Genomic DNA, 20013 nt, shown 5'->3' with positions numbered 1-20013 from the left:
AGGTCTATCTTGATGGACATTTCCCATTTTGGGAAATCTCAGGTCTACCTTGATGGACATGTCCCAGGTCTATCTTGATGGACATTTCCCATTTTGGGAAATCTCAGGTCTATCTTGATGGACATTTCCCAAGTCTATCTTTTGGACATTTCCCAAGTCTACCTTGATGGACATTTCCCATTTTGGGAAATCTCAGGTCTATCTTGATGGACATTTCCCAAGTCTATTTTGATGGACATTTCCCAGGTCCACCTTGATGGACATTTCCCAAGTCTAATTGATGGACATTTCCCAGGTCTATCTCGATGGACATTTCCCAGGTCCACCTTGATGGACATTTCCCAAGTCTATCTTGACGGACATTTCCCATTTTGGGAAATCTCAGGTCTACTTTGATGGACATTTCCCAAGTTGGACCATGTTGGAAACTTCACCTTCTCTCCTCCTTCCCTTCTAGGAATGAGAAGAACATCTCTATGGTCCCTGGAGGTCTCTTCCTTCTCCTAATAAATAGATTCAGAAACTGCAATTTCCTGGTTTGGGTCTTTTTTGTATCTGGCTGATCATTATTGGTTATTGATCCACCCCCATCTGATTGGCTATTGATCCAGCTCCATGTTATTGATTATTGATCCAGCCCTGCATGATTATCGATCCAACCCTGTGTTATTGATTATCAACCCAGCCCAGTGTGATTGGTTACCAATCCAGCCCCTTGTTATTGGTTATTGATCCAGGAACACATTATTGATTATTGATCCAGGAACACATTATTGAATATCAACCCAGCCCAGTGTGATTGGTTGTCAATCCAGCCCCTTGTTATTGGTTATTGATCCAGGAACACATGATTGATTATTGATCCAGTAACACATTATTGATTATCAATCCAGCCCAGTGTGATTGGTTACCAATCCAGCCCCTTGTTATTGGTTATTGATCCAGGAACACATTATTGATTATTGATCCAGGAACACATTATTGAATATCAACCCAGCCCAGTGTGATTGGTTGTCAATCCGGTTATTGATCCAGGAACACATGATTGATTATTGATCCAGGAACACATTATTGAATCTCAATCCAGCCCAGTGTGATTGGTTATCAATCCAGCCCCTTGTTATTGGTTATTGATCCAGTAACACATTATTGATTATTGATCCAGTAACACATTATTGAATATCAACCCAGCCCAGTGTGATTGGTTATCAATCCAGCCCCTTGTTATTGGTTATTGATCCAGGAACACATTATTGATTATTGATCCAGTAACACATTATTGATTATCAATCCAGCCCAGTGTGATTGGTTATCAATCCAGCCCCTTGTTATTGGTTATTGATCCAGTAACACATTATTGAATATCAATCCAGCCCAGTGTGATTGGTTATCAATCCAGCCCCTTGTTATTGGTTATTGATCCAGGAACACATTATTGAATCTCAATCCAGCCCAGTGTGATTGGTTATCAATCCAGCCCCTTGTTATTGGTTATTGATCCAGGAACACATTATTGAATCTCAATCCAGCCCAGTGTGATTGGTTATCAATCCAGCCCCTTGTTATTGGTTATTGATCCAGTAACACATTATTGATTATTGATCCAGTAACACATTATTGATTATCAATCCAGCCCAGTGTGATTGATTATCAATCCAAACCTGTGTGTTTGGTTATTGATCCAGCTCCATGTTATTGATTATTGATCCAGCCCTGCATGATTATCGATCCATCTGTGTTATTGATTATCAACCCAGTCCAGTGTGATTGGTTATCAATCCAGCCCCTTGTTATTGGTTATTGATCCAGGAACACATTATTGAATATCAATCCAGCCCAGTGTGATTGGTTATCAATCCAGCCCCTTGTTATTGGTTATTGATCCAGAAACACATGATTGAATATCAATCCAGCCCAGTGTGATTGGTTATCAATCCAGCCCCTTGTTATTGGTTATTGATCCAGTAACACATTATTGATTATCAATCCAGCCCAGTGTGATTGGTTATCAATCCAGCCCCTTGTTATTGGTTATTGATCCAGGAACACATTATTGAATACCAATCCAGCCCAGTGTGATTGGTTATCAATCCAGCCCCTTGTTATTGGTTATTGATCCAGGAACACATTATTGAATATCAATCCAGCCCAGTGTGATTGGTTATCAATCCAGCCCCTTGTTATTGGTTATTGATCCAGTAACACATTATTGAATATCAATTCAGCCCAGTGTTATTGGTTATCAATTCAGCTGCGCATTATTGGTCATCAATCCATCCCCATGTGATTGGGTATTGATCCAGCCCCGTGTCATTGATGATCAACCCAGCCCTGTGTTATTGATTATCAATCCAAACCTGTGTGTTGGGTTATTGATCCAGCTCCATGTTATTGATTATTGATCCAGCCCCCCGTTATTGATTATCGGTCCTCCTCCTCCAATCCCGAGAAGGGCGCACTCTGCACATGCTCAGAGGCGCCCAGGTTCCCTTTGAACCCACAACCCAGAAACACTCTAGGAATATATATATATATATCTCTTTATTGAGGGCATTCGCAAGAAGGGGAACAAGATGGCGCCCTAGAGGGGCTTCTATGGGGCGGGTCAGTCTGGATGACCACTGGGGGTCCCTTCCCTCTCTATGATCCCCTCATAACCGCTGGAGGTCCTAGAAAGGTCCCACTCTGTCTGGAAGAAAACCCAAATTTCACCATAGAGGGCTCAAATCCTAGATTGTCCCCGCCTGAACCCGGGCTTGGAGTGCAAGTAAAGCTTTATGGGAAATTGGGGGGCTGAGTGTCTCTAGGGGAATCCTAGAAGGGTCCCTTCCCTCTCTATGATCCCTTGCAAGGGGGGGTCAGGCTAGATGACCTGGAGCGTTCCCTTCTGGCTCAATCCTTCTAGGATTCTGTGACTTCCCTCTCTATGGTCCCCTATTAATCCCTTGCAAGGGGGTTAGGCTGGATGACCTGGAGGGGTCCCTTCCCTCTCTATGATCCCCTAAGAACCGGCTGGATGTCCTAGAGAGGTCCCGTCCCTCTCTATGATCCCTAAGAATGGGCTGGATGTCCTAGAGAGGTCCCTTCTCTCTCTCTCTATGATCCTTTGCAAGGGGGGTCAGGCTGGAGTACCTGGAAGGGTCCCTTCCCTCTCTATGATCCTCTCATAACCGGACCTAGAGAGGTGCCTTCCCTCTCTATGATCCCTTAATCACGTGCTGGAGGTCCTAGAGGGGTCCCTACTCTATGGTCCTTTGCAAGGGGGTCAGGCTGAATGTCCTAGAGAGGTCCCTTCCCTCTCTATGATCCGTTGCAAGGGGGTCAGGCTGGATGACCTGGAGGGGTCCCTTCTCTCTCTATGATCCCCTCATCACGTGCTGGATGACCTTCCCTCTCTATGATCCTTTGGAAGGGGGTCAGGCTGGATAACCTGGAGGGGTCCCTTCCCTCTCTATGACCCCCTAAGAACGTGCTGGAGGTCCTAGAGAGGTCCCTTCCTTCTCTATGATCTTTTGCCAGGGGGTCAGGATGGAGGACCTGGAGGGGTCCCTTCCCACTCTATGGTCCCCTCATAACCGGCTGGATGTCCTAGAGAGGTCCCTTCCCTCTCTGTGGTCCTTTGCAAGGGGGACAGGCTGGAGGACCTGGACATCATAACCGGCTGGATGTCCTAGAGGGGTCCCTTCCCTCTCTATGATCCCCTAATACCGTGCTGGATGTCCTAGAGAGGTCCCTTCCCTCTCTATGATCCTTTGCCAGGGGGTCAGGCTGGATGACCTGGAGGGGTCCCTTCCCTCTCTATGATCCCCTAATACCGTGCTGGGTGTCCTAGAGGTCCCTTCCCTCTCTATGATCCTTCGCAAGGGGGGGTCAGGCTGGATGTCCTGGAGGGGTCCCTTCCCTCTCTATGATCCCCTAATACCGTGCTGGATGTCCTAGAGAGGTCCCTTCCCTCTCTATGATCCTTTGCCAGGGGGTCAGGCTGGATGTCCTGGAGGGGTCCCTTCCCTCTCTATGATCCCCTGATAACGTGCTGGATGTCCTAGAGAGGTCCCTTCGCTCTCTATGATCCCCTAATACCGTGCTGGGTGTCCTAGAGGGGTCCCTTCCCTCTCTATGATCCCCTGATAACGTGCTGGATGTCCTAGAGGGGTCCCTTCCCTCTCTATGATCCCCTAATACTGTGCTGGATGTCCTAGAGGGGTCCCTTCCCTCTCTATGATCCCCTAATACTGTGCTGGGTGTCCTAGAGGGGTCCCTTCCCTCTCTATGATCCCTTGCAAGGGGGGTCAGGCTAGATGACCTGGAGCGTTCCCTTCTGGCTCAATCCTTCTAGGATTCTGTGACTTCCCTCTCTATGGTCCCCTATTAATCCCTTGCAAGGGGGTTAGGCTGGATGACCTGGAGGGGTCCCTTCCCTCTCTATGATCCCCTAAGAACCGGCTGGATGTCCTAGAGAGGTCCCTTCCCTCTCTATGATCCCTAAGAATGGGCTGGATGTCCTAGAGAGGTCCCTTCTCTCTCTATGATCCTTTGCAAGGGGGTCAGGCTGGAGTACCTGGAAGGGTCCCTTCCCTCTCTATGATCCTCTCATAACCGGACCTAGAGAGGTGCCTTCCCTCTCTATGATCCCTTAATCACGTGCTGGAGGTCCTAGAGGGGTCCCTACTCTCTCTATGGTCCTTTGCAAGGGGGTCAGGCTGGATAACCTGGAGGGGTCCCTTCCCTCTCTATGACCCCCTAAGAACGTGCTGGAGGTCCTAGAGAGGTCCCTTCCCTCTCTATGATCCCCTAATACTGTGGGGATGTCCTAGAGAGGTCCCTTCCCTCTCTATGATCCCCTGATAACGTGCTGGATGTCCTAGAGAGGTCCCTTCCCTCTCTATGATCCCCTGATAACGTGCTGGATGTCCTAGAGAGGTCCCCTAATACTGTGCTGGGTGTCCTAGAGAGGTCCCTTCCCTCTCTATGATCCTTCGCAAGGGGGTCAGGCTGGATGTCCTGGAGGGGTCCCTTCCCTCTCTATGATCCCCTAATACCGTGCTGGGTGTCCTAGAGAGGTCCCTTCCCTCTCTATGATCCTTTGCCAGGGGGTCAGGCTGGATGTCCTGGAGGGGTCCCTTCCCTCTCTATGATCCCCTGATAACGTGCTGGATGTCCTAGAGAGGTCCCTTCCCTCTCTATGATCCTTTGCCAAGGGGTCAGGCTGGATGACCTCGAGGCGTCCCTTCCCTCTCTATGATCCCTGGATGTCCTAGAGAGTTCCTTTCTCTATGATCCATTGCAGGCTGGATGTCCTAGAGGGGTCCCTTCCCTCTCTGGCTCCGCCCCCTTTCGGCCCCCCCAATTCCTCACGGTCGTCCAATCAGAGAGGCCCGTTGGCCGGAAGGGGGACATCGTCTCTCAATAGACCAATGACAGAGTCCCGTTGGGTGGAGCCTGGGAATCGTCCAATCAGGGAGGTACGTTGGGTGGAGCCTGTAAACCGCCCGGCAACAGAGCCCTGAAGTCGTCCAATGACAGAGCTCCGTTGAGCAGCGGACGGAAACCGCCCGGCGACAGAGCCCTGAAGTCGTCCAATGACAGAGTCCTGTTGGGCGGAGCCTGGAAATCGTCCAATGACAGAGTCCCGTTGAGCAGCGGACGAAAACCGCCCGGCAACAGAGCCCTGAAATCGTCCAATGACAGAGCTCCGTTGAGCAGCGGACGAAAACCGCCTGGCAACAGAGCCCTGAAGTCGTCCAATGACAGAGCTCCGTTGAGCAGCGGACGAAAACCGCCCGGCAACAGAGCCTTGAAGTCGTCCAATGACAGAGTCCCGTTGGACGGAGCCTGGAAATCGTCCAATGACAGAGCTCCGTTGAGCAGCGGACGAAAACCGCCCGGCGACAGAGCCCTGAAGCCGTCCAATGACAGAGTCCCGTTGGGCGGAGCCTGGAAATCGTCCAATGACAGAGCTCCGTTGAGCAGCGGACGAAAACCACCCGGCAACAGAGCCTCGAAATCGTCCAATCACAGAGCTCCGTCGGGCGACGTCCGTAATCTGCCCGGCAACAGAGCCTGGAAATCGTCCAATCACAGAGCTCTGTCGGGCGACGTCCGTAATCTGCCCGGCAACAGAGCCTCGAAATCGTCCAATCGCAGAGCTCCGTTGGGCGACGTCCGTAATCTGCCCGGCAACAGAGCCTCGAAATCGTCCAATCACAGAGCTCCGTCGGGCGACATCCGTAATCTGCCCGGCAACAGAGCCTCGAAATCGTCCAATCACAGAGCTCCGTCGCGCGACGTCCGTAATCTGCCCGGCAACAGAGCCTCGAAATCGTCCAATCACAGAGCTCCGTCGGGCGACGTCCGTAATCTGCCCGGCAACAGAGCCTCGAAATCGTCCAATCACAGAGCTCCGTCGGGCGACGTCCGTAATCTGCCCGGCAACAGAGCCTCGAAACCGTCCAATCACAGAGCTCCGTCGGGCGACGTCCGTAATCTGCCCGGCAACAGAGCCTCGAAATCCTCCAATCACAGAGCTCCGTCGGGCGACGTCCGTAATCTGCCCGGCAACAGCCTCGAAATCGTCCAATCGCAGAGCTCCGTCCGTAATCTGCCCGGCAACAGAGCCTCGAACTCGTCCAATCGCAGAGCTCCGTCCGTAATCTTCCCGGCAACAGAGCCTCGAAATCGTCCAATCGCAGAGCGCCGTTGTCCGGCGCCCGTAAACCAACCAATCACAGAGCCTGAAGGGGGAAATTCGATGGATGGCGGGTCCCGGGTTCGAGTCACATGACGGCGCAGGAAGGGTCCTGGGTTCGAGCGCTGAAATCCAAGATGGCAGCCCTGGGGAAAATTCGACGGGTCCCTGGTCCCGGGTTCGAGGGACATGATGTCACAGGAAGTGCCGGGGTGGCGGGTCCCGGGTCGCGGGTTCAAGTCCCATGAAAGGGTCCCGGGTCGCGGGTTCAAGTCCCATGACAGGGTCCCGGGTTGCGGGTTCGAGTCCCATGAAAGGGTCCCGGGTTGCGGGTTCAAGTCCCATGAAAGGGTCCCGGGTTGCGGGTTCAAGTCCCATGACAGGGTCCCGGGTTGCGGGTTCAAGTCCCATGAAAGGGTCCCGGGTCGCGGGTTCAAGTCCCATGAAAGGGTCCTGGGTTGCGGGTTCGAATCACTTGACAGGGTCCCGGGTTGCGGGTTCAAGTCCCATGACAGGGTCCCGGGTCGCGGGTTCGAGTCCCATGAAAGGGTCCCGGGTTGCGGGTTCAAGTCCCATGACGGGGTCCCGGGTTGCGGGTTCGAGTCCCACTCTGGCCTCCCATGTCCCGGGTTCAAATCACATGACGGCCTGCCGGCTCCGGCTCCGAGTCACATGATGGCTCCGATTGGCCGGGGCGGCCGCCCCTCCTTCGGGGAGGCGGGTGTTGACGGCCAGGGAGGCCAATGGGTGAAGAGTGCAGGAAATCAAATCACATGACGGGCTTCCAGGCTCCGGGTTCAAGTCCCATGACGTGGTTGCGGGTCCTGGGTTCGAATCACATGACAGGGTCCCAGGCTCCGGGTTCAAATCACAGGACGCTCTTCCAGGCTCCTGGGTCCTGGGTTCAAATCACATGACAGGGCTCCGGGTTCAAGTCACATGACGGGCTTCCGGGTCCCGGGTCCCGGGTTCGAATCACATGACAGGGTCCCAGGCTCCGGGTTCAAATCACAGTAGGACGCTCTTCCAGGCTCCTGGGTCCTGGGTTCAAATCACATGACAGGCTTCCGGGCTGCGGGTTCGAGTCCCATGACGTGGTTGCGGGTCCTGGGTTCAAGTCCCACGACGGGCTTCCAGGTCCCGGGTTCGAATCACAGAATGGCTCCGGGTTCAAATTGACCCGGGTTCAAGACACATGAGAGGCTCCCACTCCTGGCTCCCGTGTCCTGGGTTCGAATCACATGACAGGGCTCCGGTTTCAAGTCACATGACAGGGTCCTGGGTTAGAATCACATGACAGGGTCCCCGGCTCCGGGTTCAAATCACATGACGGGCTTCCAGGCTCCGGGTTCGAGTCCCATGACGTGGTTGCGGGTCCTGGGTTCAAGTCCCACTACGGGCTTCCGGGTCCCGGGTCCCGGGTTCAAATCACATGACAGGGTCCCAGGCTCCGGGTTCAAATCACAGGACGCTCTTCCAGGAGCCTGGGTTCAAATCACATGACAGGGCTCCGGGTTCAAGTCCCATGACAGGGTCCTGGGTCCGAATCCCACTCCGGGTTCCTGGGTCTCGGGTTCAAATCACATGACAGGCTTCCGGGCTGCGGGTTCGAGTCCCATGACGTGGTTGCGGGTCCCGGGTCGCGGGTTCGAATCACAGGATGGCTCCGGGTTCGAATTGACCCAGGTTCAAGACACGAGGGGCTCCTGGGCTCTTGGCTCCCGTGTCCTGGGTTCGAATCACATGACAGGGTCCCAGGCTCCGGGTTCAAATCACAGGACGTTCTTCCAGGCTCCTGGGTCCTGGGTTCAAATCACATGACAGGGCTCCGGGTTCGAGTCTCACTCTGTCCTCCTGGCTCCGGCTCCGAGTCACATGACGGGCTCCCAGGTCCCAGGTTGCGGGTTGGAATCACATGACGGGCTTCCGTGCTCCGGGTTCAAGTCCCATGACAGGGTCCTGGGTCCGAATCCCACTCCGGGTTCCTGGGTCTCGGGTTCAAATCAAATGACGGGCTTCCAGGCTCCGGGTTCGAGTCCCACGACGGGCTTCCGGGTCCCGGGTCCCGGGTTCGAATCACAGGATGGCTCCGGGTTCGAATTGACCCTGGTTCAAGACACATGAGGGGCTCCCACTCCTGGCTCCCTGGGTTCGAATCACATGACAGGGTCCCAGGCTCCGGGTTCAAATCACAGGATGCTCTTCCAGGCTCCTGGTTTCAAGTCCCATGAGGGGCTTCCGGGTCCCGGGTGCAAGTCGCGTGACAGGGTCCTGGGTTTGAATCACATGACAGGGTCCCAGGCTCCGGGTTCAAATCACAGGACGTTCTTCCAGGCTCCTGGGTCCTGGGTTCGAATCACATGACAGGGCTCCGGGTTCAAGTCCCATGACAGGGTCCTGGGTCCGAATCACATGACGGGGTCCCGGGTTCAAGTCTCACTCGGTCCTCCCGGCTCCGGGTCCGAGTCACATGACGGAGCAGGAATCGACGGGGTCCCTGGTCCCGGGTTCAAGTCACATGATGGTGCAGAAACCCCGGGGGAAATTCAACGGGGTCCCGGGTCCCGGGTTCAAGTCACACGACGGGGCAGGAAACCCTGGGGAAATTCGCCTGGTCCCGGGTTCGAGTCCCGTTCTGGGCTTGCAGCTCCCGGGTTCGAGTCCACATCCCGTGTCCCGGGTTCGAGAACCATGATGGTGAAGGAGACAACGGGCTGCCAGGTCCCGGGTTCGAGTCCGTGTCCCGTGTCCCGGGTTCGAGTCACATGACATTGCAGGAATCGACAGGGTCCCAGGTTCGAGTCACATGACGGTGCAGTAACCCCGGGGGGAATCCGGCGGGTCCCGGGTTCGAGAACCATGATGGCGCAGGAGACAACGGGCTGCCAGGCCCCGGGTTCGAGTCTGTGTCCCGTGTCCCGGGTTCGAGTCCGTGTCCCGTGTCCCGGGTTCGAGTCACATGACAGTGCAGTAACCCCGGGGGGAATGCGATGGGTCCCGGGTTCGAGTCACATGACAGTGCAGGAATCGACAGGGTCCCGGGTTCAAGTCACATGACGGTGCAGTAACCCCAGGGGAAATCCGACGGGTCCCGGGTTCGAGAACCATGATGGCGCAGGAGACAACGGGCTGCCAGGTCCCGGGTTCGAGTCCGTGTCCCGTGTCCCGGGTTCGAGTCACATGACGGTGCAGTAACCCTGGGGGGAATCCGGCGGGTCCCGGGTTCGAGAACCATGATGGCGCAAGAGACAACGGGCTGCCAGGTCCCGGGTTCGAGTCCACATCCCAGGTCCTGGGTTCAAGTCACACGACGGGGCAGGAAACCCGGGTTCGAGTCCATGTCCCGGGTCCTGGGTTCAAGTCACACGACGGGGCAGGAAACCCGGGGGAAATTCGCCTGGTCCCGGGTTCGAGTCCCGTTCTGGGCTTGCAGCTCCCGGGTTCGAGTCCACGTCCCGTGTCCCGGGTTCGAGAACCATGATGGCGCAGGAGACAACGGGCTGCCAGGTCCCGGGTTCGAGTCCGTGTCCCGTGTCCCGGGTTCGAGTCACATGACGGTGCAGTAACCCTGGGGGGAATCCGGCGGGTCCCGGGTTCGAGAACCATGATGGCGCAAGAGACAACGGGCTGCCAGGTCCCGGGTTCGAGTCCACATCCCAGGTCCTGGGTTCAAGTCACACGACGGGGCAGGAAACCCGGGTTCGAGTCCATGTCCCGGGTCCTGGGTTCAAGTCACACGACGGGGCAGGAAACCCGGGGGAAATTCGCCTGGTCCCGGGTTCGAGTCCCGTTCTGGCCTTGCAGCTCCCGGGTTCGAGTCCACGTCCCGTGTCCCGGGTTCGAGAACCATGATGGCGCAGGAGACAATGGGCTGCCAGGTCCCGGGTTCGAGTCCGTGTCCCGTGTCCCGGGTTCGAGTCACATGACATTGCAGGAATCGACAGGGTCCCAGGTTCAAGTCACATGATGGTGCAGTAACCCCGGGGGAAATGCGACGGGTCCCGGGTTCGAGAACCATGATGGCGCAGGAGACAACGGGCTGCCAGGTCCTGGGTTCGAGTCTGTGTCCCGGGTCCCGGGTTCAAGTCACACGACGGGGCAGGAAACCCGGGGGAAATTCGCCTGGTCCCGGGTTCGAGTCCCGTTCTGGGCTTGCAGCTCCCGGGTTCGAGTCCACATCCCGTGTCCCGGGTTCGAGAACCATGATGGCGCAGGAGACAATGGGCTGCCAGGTCCCGGGTTTGAGTCCGTGTCCCGTGTCCCGGGTTCGAGTCACATGACAGTGCAGGAATCGACGGGTCCCGGGTTCGAGTCACGTGACAGTGCAGGAATCGACAGGGTCCCGGGTTCGAGTCACAGGACGGGGCAGGAAACCCGGGGGAAATGCGACGGGTCCCGGGTTCGAGTCCCATTCTGGGCTTGCAGCTCCTGGGTTCGAGTCCCCATCCCGTGTCCCGGGTTCGAGTCACATGACGGTGCAGTAACCCCAGGGGGAATCCGGCGGGTCCCGGGTTCGAGAACCATGATGGCGCAGGAGACAAAGGGCTGCCAGGTCCCGGGTTCGAGTCTGTGTCCCGTGTCCCGGGTTCGAGTCCATGTCCCGGGTTCTGGGTTCGAGTCACACGACGGGGCAGGAAACCCTGGGGGAAATTCGCCTGGTCCCGGGTTCGAGTCCCGTTCTGGGCTTGCAGCTCCCGGGTTCGAGTCCACGTCCCGTGTCCCGGGTTCGAGAACCATGATGGTGAAGGAGACAACGGGCTGCCAGGTCCCGGGTTCGAGTCTGTGTCCCGTGTCCCGGGTTCGAGTCAACATCCTGGGTCCTGGGTTCAAGTCACACGACGGGGCAGGAAACCCTGGGGAAATTCGCCTGGTCCCGGGTTCGAGTCCCGTTCTGGGCTTGCAGCTCCCGGGTTCGAGTCCACGTCCCGTGTCCCGGGTTCGAGAACCATGATGGTGAAGGAGACAACGGGCTGCCAGGTCCCGGGTTCGAGTCACATGACAGTGCAGGAATCAACAGGGTCCCGGGTTCAAGTCACATGATGGTGCAGAAACCCCGGGGGAATCGGACGGGTCCCGGGTTCGAGTCCGTGTCCCGTGTCCCGGGTTCGAGTCACATGACAGTGCAGGAATCGTCAGGGTCCCAGGTTTGAGTCACAGGACGGTGCAGTAACCCCGGGGGAAATGCGACGGGTCCCGGGTTCGAGAACCATGATGGCGCAGGAGACAACGGGCTGCCAGGTCCCGGGTTCGAGTCCGTGTCCCGTGTCCCGTGTCCAAGTCACATGACAGTGCAGGAATCGACAGGGTCCCGGGTTCAAGTCACAGGACAGTGCAGTAACCCCGGGGGGAATCGGACGGGTCCCGGGTTCGAGAACCATGATGGCGCAGGAGACAACGGGCTGCCAGGTCCCGGGTTCGAGTCACATGACAGTGCAGTAACCCCGGGGGAAATCCGATGGGTCCCGGGTTCGAGAACCATGATGGCGCAGGAGACAACGGGCTGCCAGGTCCCGGGTTCGAGTCACAGGACAGTGCAGTAACCCCGGGGGAAATCCGATGGGTCCCGGGTTCGAGAACCATGATGGCGCAGGAGACAACGGGCTCCCAGGTCCCGGGTTCGAGTCACATGACAGTGCACTAACCCCGGGGGAAATGCGACGGGTCCCGGGTTCGAGAACCATGATGGCGCAGGAGACAACGGGCTCCCAGGTCCCGGGTTCGAGTCACATGACAGTGCAGGAATCGACAGGGTCCCGGGTTCGAGTCACGTGACAGTGCAGTAACCCCGGGGGAAATGCGACTGGTCCCGGGTTCGAGTCCCGTCCTGGCCTTGCAGCTCCCGGGTTCGAGTCCATCTCCCGGGTCCCGGGTCCGAGTCACATGACGGTGCAGTAACCCCGGGGGAAATCCGATGGGTCCCGGGTTCGAGAACCATGATGGCGCAGGAGACAACGGGCTCCCAGGTCCCTGGTTTGAGTCACATGATGGGCTTCCAGGCTCCGGGTTCAAATCCCACTCCGGCCTCCCGGGTTCCAGTCCCAGGACAAGGTCCCGGGTTCAAGTCACACAATGGGGGAAATCCGACGGGTCCCGGGTTCGAGTCCACGTCCCGCGTCCCGGGTCCGAGTCACATGACAGCGCAGGAAGCGACGGGATTCCTCACCCGGCAATTACAGGCCGCCCCGCAGTACTGCCGGAAGCTCTGGTAGCAGCCCCTCTCCGATTCGCCGGCGCCCCAGGGCGGCGGGTTGCGATTGGCCGGGTCGGCCGGGGGGAGGCGGGCCAGGAGGCGGGTGTTGACGGCCAGGGCGGCCAATCCGTAGTCGGTGAAGAGGACCGTCTCCCGTTTGCACGACGGGCAGCAAATGAACTTGGGATACGGGTTCGAATCCCATGACTTCCATGCTCCGGGTTCGAATCACAGGACAGGTGCCAGGTTGCGGGTTCGACTCACATGACGTGGTTGCGGGCTCCGGGTTCAAGTCCCATTCCGGCCTCCTGTGTCCCGGGTTCGAATCACATGACGGGTCCTATTCCGGGCTCCCGGGTTGAAGTGCCGTGTCCCAGGTTCAAGTCACATGACGGGCTTCCGGGCTCCGGGTTCGAATCCCATTCCGGCCTCCTGTGTCCCGGGTTCGAATCACATGACAGGGTCCCAGGTTCGAATCACATGACGGGTCCCATGTCCTGGGCTGAAGTGCCGTGTCCCGGGTTCAAGTCACATGATGGGCTTCCGGGCTCCGGGTTCGAATTCCACTCCGGCCTCCCGGGTTCGAGTCCCATGACAGGGTCCCGGGTTCGAATCACATGACAGGGTCCCGGGTTCGAGTCACATGACGGCGCAGTAACCCCAGGGGAAATGCGACGGGTCCCGGGTTCGAGAACCATCATGGCGCAGGAGACAATGGGCTCCCAGGTCCTGGGTTCGAGTCCGTGTCCCGGGTTCGAGTCACATGACGGTGCAGTAACCCCGGGGGAAATGCGACGGGTCCCGGGTTCGAGTCACGTGACAGTGCAGTAACCCCGGGGGAAATCCGACTGGTCCCGGGTTCGAGTCCCGTTCTGGCCTTGCAGCTCCCGGGTCCTAGTCCATATCCCGTGTCCCGGGTTCGAGTCACATGACGGTGCAGTAACCCCGGGGGAAATGCGACGGGTCCCGGGTTCGAGTCACGTGACAGTGCAGTAACCCCGGGGGAAATCCGACTGGTCCCGGGTTCGAGTCCCGTTCTGGCCTTGCAGCTCCCGGGTCCTAGTCCATATCCCGTGTCCCGGGTTCGAGTCACATGACGGTGCAGTAACCCCGGGGGAAATCCGACTGGTCCCGGGTTCGAGTCCCGTTCTGGCCTTGCAGCTCCCGGGTTCGAGTCCATGTCCCGTGTCCCGGGTTCGAGTCACATGACAGTGGAGTAACCCCAGGGGAAATCCGACGGGTCCCGGGTTCGAGTCCATATCCCGGGTCCGAGTCACATGACGGCGCAGGAAGCGACGGGATTCCTCACCCGGCAATTACAGGCCGCCCCGCAATACTGCCGGAAGCTCTGGTAGCACCCCCTCTCCGATTCGCCGGCGCCCCAGGGCGGCGGGTTGCGATTGGCCGGGTCGGCCGGGGGGAGGCGGGCCAGGAGGCGGGTGTTGACGGCCAGGGCGGCCAATCCGTAGTCGGTGAAGAGGACCGTTTCCCGTTTGCACGACGGGCAGGAAATGAACTTGTATTTGGGACACGATTCGTAGAGGATCTGCAGACATTCCTCACAGACCGAATGGAGGCAGGAGAGGAGGCGGGGCCTCTTGTGGGCGGAGTTATAGGCGTGGCCACAAGTGGGACACTCTAGGGATTCGGCGCTGGGAGGACTGGCCGGAAGGGCGTACTGGTTGGCTATCACTTCCGGGCTGGGAACGGCGTACTGGTTGGCTATCACTTCCCCGGTTGCCGGGTAGAAAACGGGGGGCGGGGGCGGGTCCAAGGCTTTGGCCACGCCCTCGTTGGCGATGACGTCGCTGGGGGGGAACTTCCGGCCGGCGATGATGCCGCCGGCGGGGTACTTCCTGTGGGGGAGGAAGTCGTCAGGGGGGAACTTCCTGTTGGCGAGGACGTCGTCGTTGGGGGGGAACTTCCTGTTGGCCTCGTTGAAGTTCCTGTGGGCGAGGAGGTCGTTGGTGGGGAACTTCCTGTCGGCGAAGGTGTCGTTGGGGAAATTCCTGTCGTTGGGAGGGAACTTCCTGTGGGGGAGGACGTCGTTGGGGGGGAACTTCCTGTTGGCCTCGTTGAGCTTCCTGTTGGCGAGGAGGTCGTCGTTGGGGGGGAACTTCCTGTTGGCCTCGTTGAACTTCCTGCTGGCGAGGAGGTCGTCGTTGGGGAACTTCCTGTTGGCCTCGTTGAACTTCCTGTTGGCGAGGAGGTCCTCGTTGGGGAACTTCCTGTGGAGCTCATGGAACTTCCTGTTGGGCCCTGGAGGCCCCTTGAGGCAGGACATGAGGAGGGCCGTCACCTGGCTAACGTCGGGAGGCGGGGCAGGAAGAGGAAGTGGGGGTTTTGAGGCGGGCCCGGGGACGCATCCTCCTGGGGGCGGGAAGGAAGGGATGGCGGCGGCCGGAGGACCTGGGGGAGGAAGGAGAGAGAGAGAGAGGCTAGAGGGGACTCGTTTTCCCAACATGCCATAGAGTTCTAGGATCCTAGAGAGGATGTTTCCTCTTTTTGAATAGCATGCCTGGCCATGGAGTTCTAAAAGCCTAGAGGGTATTTTTTTTGCGATATTTATTTCCATAGAGTTCTAGAATCCTAGAGGGGATATTTCATGCCAGGAAATCAGATTCTGTTCCTGTTTCGCAGCATGCATTTCCATAGAGTTCCGGAAGCCTAGAGGGGATATTTCATGCCAGGAAATCGGGTTTTCTTCCTGTTTTGCAGCATGCATTTCCATAGAGTTCTGGAAGCCTAGAGGGGATATGTTTTTCCATGCAAGGAAAGCTGATTTTTTACGATATTTATTTCCATAGAGTTCTAAAAGCCTAGAGGGGATTTTTCCATGGAAGTCCTTTTTTTTTACAGCATGCATTTCCATAGAGTTCTAAAAGCCTAGAGGGGATTTTTCCATGGAAGTCCTTTTTTTTTTTTTACAGCATGCATTTCCATAGAGTTCTGGAAGCCTAGAGGGGATATTTCATGCCAGGAAATCAGATTCTGTTCCTGTTTTGCAGCATGCATTTCCATAGAGTTCTGGAAGCCTAGAGGGGATATTTCATGCCAGGAAATCAGATTTTCTTCCTGTTTTGCAGCATGCATTTCCATAGAGTTCTGGAAGCCTAGAGGGGATATTTTTTTCCATGCAAGGAAAGCTGATTTTTTTTTACGATATTTATTTCCATAGAGTTCTAGAATCCTAGAGGGGATTTTCCCCATGGAAGTCCTTTTTTTTTTTTTACAGCATGCATTTCCATAGAGTTCTGGAAGCCTAGAGGGGATATTTCATGCCAGGAAATCGGATGTTGTTCCTGTTTTGCAGCATGCATTTCCATAGAGTTCTGGAAGCCTAGAGGGGATATTTCATGCCAGGAAATCAGATGTTGTTCCTGTTTGGCAGCCTGCATTTCCATAGAGTTCTGGAAGCCTAGAGGGGATATTTCATGCCAGGAAATCAGATTTTGTTCCTGTTTTGCAGCATGCATTTCCATAGAGTTCTGGGATCCTAGAGGGGTTTTCCAGGCAAAGGAAGCTGATTTCATTTTCCTTTTTGAATAGCATGGATTTCCATAGAGTTATAGTTTCCTAGAGGGGACTTTTAATGCCAGGAAAGCTTATTCCCCGCCCCTTTTTTACAATATGCATTTCCATAGAGTTCTAGGATCCTAGAGGGGATTTTCCACGCAAGGAAAGCTGATTTTGTTTCCCGTTTTTAAGAGCACGCATGGCCATAGAGTTACAGAAGCCTAGAGGGGATTTTCCATGCAAGGAAAGCTCATTTTTTTTACGATATTTATTTCCGTAGAGTTCTAGAATCCTAGAGGGGACTTTTTTCCCCCCCCATGGAAGTCCTTTTTTTACGGCATGCGTTTCCATAGAGTTCTGGAACCCTAGAGGGGATTTTTTTTTTCATGCAAGGAAAGCCCCCCCCCCCATTTTTTAAAAGATATTTATTTCCATAGAGTTCTAGAAGCCTAGAGTGGACTTTTTTTTGCATGCTTTTTATGTCTTTCTTTTTATGATCTGCATTTCCATAGAGTTCTAGTATCCTAGAGGGGATTTTTCATACCAGTCCTTTCTTACTATTGTACTGTATTATATTATATTACATTATAATAATGATATATAATATATACTATATATAATATTATATATTATATACTAATATAATATATTAGTATAATTATAGTATATTATGTAGTATATTATACTATCCTGTTCATGTAATATACATTGTTGTTGTTGTTTAGTCGTATATACATAATACATAATACATAATATAATATAATACATAATATAATACATAATATTATATATATATATATATATATATAATATAATATAACATTATATATATATATATATAATATAATATATAGTATACTATATATTATACAGTATACTGAAATTTAGTTTTATAATTTATGATTTAAATTGTACATAATATATATGATATACATAATACATATGTTATGTATATAATATATAATATAATATAATATATATATAATATAATATATAATATATAATATACTGTAATTTAATTTTATAATTTATAATTTAAATTGAATGTACATAATATATATGATATACATAATACATAATATATGATATGTATATAATATAATATAATATAATATAATATAATATAATATAATATAATATAATATAATATATATTATATATATATAATATAATATATATATATTATTAATATAATATAATATAATATAATATATTGAAATTTAATTTTATAATTTATAATTTAAATTGAATTAAATTGAATTATAGACATAATTTTTGTTATGTATATAATATAAGAATACATCATGCATACTGTCATTTTGATTTTCACCCAAATCAAAATACCCCGAGGACTGAATAACGCATCAACCCATGGAAATACCCACCTGGAGCCACGGACGGGGCGCGGGGTCAGGATGGCACCTTGCGGCTCCAAGGAAACGGTCGCTTTTCCCCGCAAGCGGAAAGCTAGGAGTTCGGATCCTTTCGCACTCAGAGCCTGGAAGGGGAAGCAAAGCGACAAGGAGGAAAGGGCTAGAGAGGAGGACTCTGCGAAGCCGCTTCCTCCCGGGCAGGAAGCGGGCGTGGCTCCTGGGAGAGGTCAATGGCGACGTTGACCCTTTCCCCTCCGTGATAATATTTATATTTATGTTTATATTTATATTTACAATTTTTATATATATATTTATATTTACATTTATATTTATATATTTACATTTACATTTATATATATATTTATATGTTTATATTTAATTTATATTTATATATTTATATATTTACATTTACATTTACATTTATATTTAATTTATATTTATATATTTATATATACATTTATATTTATATTTAATTTATATTTATATATTTATATTTACATTTACATTTATGTATATATTTATATATTTATATCTAATTTATATTTATATATTTATATATTTATATTTAATTTGTATTTATATATTTATATATTTATATTTACATTTACATTTATATTTAATTTGTATTTATATATTTATATATTAATATATACATTTATATTTATATTTATATTTAATTTATATTTATATATTTATATTTATATTTACATTTATATATATATATATATAATTTATATATTTATATTTAATTTATATTTATATATTTATATATTTACATTTATATTTATATTTAATTTGTATTTATATATTTATATTTACATTTACATTTATATTTATATATATATATTTATATATTTATGTTTAATTTATATTTAATTTATATTGATATTTATCATTTTCCATGCATAGACATAAAAGAAAAAGTTGACGGTAATAAAGGGAAAAGGATGAATCAGGAAAAAAAAGGAAAAGGAAAAAGAAGATAGAACATAAAATAATATTTATATCTATATTTATATATTTATATTTAATTTATATTTATATATTTATATTTACATTTATATTTATATTTAATTTATATTTATATTTAATTTATATTTACATTTACATTTATATTTTTATATATATTTATATATTTATATTTAATTTATATTTATATATTTATATATTTATATTTACATTTATATTTATATTTAATTTATATTTATATATTTATATTTATATTTACATTTATATTTACATATATATATTTATATATTTACATTTACATTTATATTTATATATTTATATATTTATATTTACATTTATATTTACATATATATATTTATATATTTACATTTACATTTATATTTATATATTTATATATTTATATTTACATTTATATTTATATTTAATTTATATTGATATTTATCATTTTCCATACATAAGACATAAAATAAAAAGTTGACGGTAATAAAAGGAAAAGGATGAAACAGGAAATATATATACCATCGCTGTCAATCAAACGGGGAATTCATATCTAGGATTCAGGGGGCGGGGCTAAGGGAGCATCGCTGTCAATCAAACGGGGAATGAATATCTAGGATTCCGTGGCGGGGCTAAGGGAGCATCGCTGTCAATCAAACGGGGAATTCAATTCATATTGAATTATCCCCTGTCAATCATTCTCCATCTTCCATCCTTCTCCCCTGTCAATCACTCTCCATCTTGTCAATCACTCTCCATATGCTGTCAATCACCCTAGCCCTCCCCTGTCAATCACTCTCCATCTTCCATCGTTCTCCCCTGTCAATCATTCTCCATCTTCCATCCTTCTCCCCTGTCAATCATTCTCCATCTTCCATCGTTCTCCCCTGTCAATCATTCTCCATCTTCCATCGTTCTCCCCTGTCAATCATTCTCCATCTTCCATCCTTCTCCCCTGTCAATCACTCTCCATCTTCCATTATTCTTTCCTGTCAATCATTCTCCATCTTCCATCCTTCTCCCGTCAATCATTCTCCATCTTCCATCCTTCTCCCCTGTCAATCACTCTCCATTGTGTCAATCACTCTCCATATGCTGTCAATCACCCTAGCCCTCCCCTGTCAATCATTCTCCATCTTCCATCCTTCTCCCCTGTCAATCATTCTCCATCTTCCATCCTTCTCCCCTGTCAATCATTCTCCATCTTCCATCCTTCTCCCCTGTCAATCATTCTCCATCTTCTGTCAATCACCCTAGCCCTCCCCTGTCAATCATTCTCCATC

General features: G+C 51.0%; 1 long non-coding RNA gene across 1 annotated transcript in view; it reads left to right on the top strand.

Moving 5' to 3' along the window:
- LOC128406721 (uncharacterized) overlaps positions 1-529 on the top strand; it is a 1285-nt gene extending 756 nt beyond the window's left edge. The window contains exon 2 of the long non-coding RNA XR_008328594.1: positions 1-529. This exon is cut by the window's left edge and continues 612 nt beyond it. This is a non-coding gene — a long non-coding RNA (uncharacterized LOC128406721).
- The last annotated feature ends 19484 nt before the right edge of the window (positions 530-20013 follow it).

Source organism: Podarcis raffonei, chromosome Z (assembly GCF_027172205.1).
Source record: "Podarcis raffonei isolate rPodRaf1 chromosome Z, rPodRaf1.pri, whole genome shotgun sequence".
Classification (NCBI taxonomy): domain Eukaryota; kingdom Metazoa; phylum Chordata; class Lepidosauria; order Squamata; family Lacertidae; genus Podarcis; species Podarcis raffonei.
Note: the sequence above shows the minus strand (reverse complement) of the source record. Positions and strands in the feature narration are given on the sequence as shown.